This window comes from Otolemur garnettii, unplaced genomic scaffold (genome assembly GCF_000181295.1).
Source record: "Otolemur garnettii isolate 467f Iridium unplaced genomic scaffold, OtoGar3 scaffold00128, whole genome shotgun sequence".
Lineage (NCBI taxonomy): Eukaryota > Metazoa > Chordata > Mammalia > Primates > Galagidae > Otolemur > Otolemur garnettii.
The window spans coordinates 3,356,064-3,357,944 of NW_003852523.1; positions in this window are offsets into that span (position 1 = coordinate 3,356,064).

Below are 1,881 nucleotides of genomic sequence, written 5' to 3' on the forward strand. Positions count from 1 at the left end.
CTGGATGGCCCCAGAATCATTGCCAGTCTCTCTAGGCTTGGGCGGGGCCTGTGTTGCAGACACCCAGTGGCAGACTACCCCTTGTGTCCTTCCCTGAGTGGGGTCTCTGCAGGCACCTCTGAGGGTTAGCACCAGGTCTACCTGGGCGTGTAGCATGGTTCTTTCCTATGGCCAGGCAGGTGGTGGGTGACTAGGGTCCCAGTCTGCCCAGCAGGGACATGTGGCCTGGGGTCCTTAGTGCCAGGCTCAGTTTCCCCAGCCCTCATTCCCATGATCCCCCTGTGGGGTGACCCCTGCATCCATGGGCCCCGTCCCTAGCCTCAGGCACAGGCCCTACCAATCACCCAGGTCCTGGCACCTGTGACCTTCTCCCTCAGGGTTCCCCCCCCCAATTCTACCTTCCAGGAACATGGGACACTAGGGCGAAAGCTGTGGGAGGGAGGGCTGCTTCCACCCCAACACTGCCCCAAAGGACAGTCCTCGGGGTGGCCTTTGGAGAAAATCAAATGGGTCAAGCCTGTCCTGTTGGGGCTGGGGTCCTGGAGGCAGCTGCTCCTGGGTAAAGGGACTGGAGAAGTCAGCCTCCAGCTCCCCCTGCTCACTGTCAAAAGCTCCCAGAGCTCCTGGGTGGGCAGGTGGAGGGGTAGAGACTTGAGGGGAAGCCAGAGGGGAAGCACTGCTGCAGGGGGTGCTGGAAGGACCCTTGAGACTTGGAGGCTGCTGTCCTGGTGGGTGAGGCAAGCTGGTTTCCAATCCCCTACCCCCACCCCATCTGAGGGGCAGAGGGGAAGGTGTCCTGGGCCTAGCCGGGGTCCTGGGCCCTGAGCCCCTCAGCAAGCCTTTCACTGCTCTGGACCTCAGTTTTCTCAGCTGTGCAAAGGGGGGGTTCCTGAGCCCACTGGAGGCTGGAATCTGGTTGCTCCTGGTTCCCGCACCAGTTTCTGGGAACCTGGAGGAGAAGTTAGTGCCTAGCTTCTGCCCTCTCTCCCAGGCTTTGGCTCATTCCTTATATTCTGGGATTCACCCAGCACATTGCAACAGCTGCCCCCCCCCGTGCCCCCCCCACAAGGCACCAGGGGCAGCCTGGCAGCACTCCCCAGGCTCAGCATGGGCTAGGGGGGAGGAATGCACTTGCAGGGTCAGCACCCTGAGGGCTACAGCTGCACATCCAGCTTCTGGGTCCCCGAGTGGAGTGTGGCCAGGTGCAGCTCTTCTCTGGGGTTGCAGCACTGGGTCTCATGCAGGCCTGGCTACCTGGGGAGTGCCGTGGACACCTGTCAGCACTCTCATCTCCCTTTGATTTGACTCACACAGGCGTCTGCAACAGTGTGATGTGATGACATGTGGTGGTTGTCTGTGGTGGTCCTATGTGCATTGTCCTATGCCTGGCTGCCCTGGGCAGGGCTGTGGGAAGTAGATAGGTTGACTTCTCAGCAGGATGCCCTGCCTCATTCTTTCTTGGGGTATCTAGGGGAAAGTGCCACAGAAATCCCTGGGGGCTCATCAAAACCTTGGAAGATGAAAAGGGCTCGGAGGCACCCAGACTAGACTTGTGCCTGCCTGTTGGAGAGTCAACAGGTGGGAAGGCTGAAGCTCTTGGAAAACCTGACTTACTTCCCCTGCGGTGAGAGAACTAGTTTCTCCCTCCCGCTTTCTGGTCTGTTAGTGACCCCCTACTGTTTACCCAGCCTCTCCGTCCAATCTTCCTGGGAATTTAGGATTCCCTCAACCCCGCCTTTTGGCATTTTTGCGTTTTGCATATGTACCTTTGTTAGAAATCAATGAAAGCAGCTCAGCGCCTGTGGCTCAAGCAGCTAAGGCGCCAGCCACATACACCTAAGTTGGCGGGTTCGAATCCAGCCCGGACCTGCCAAACAACAA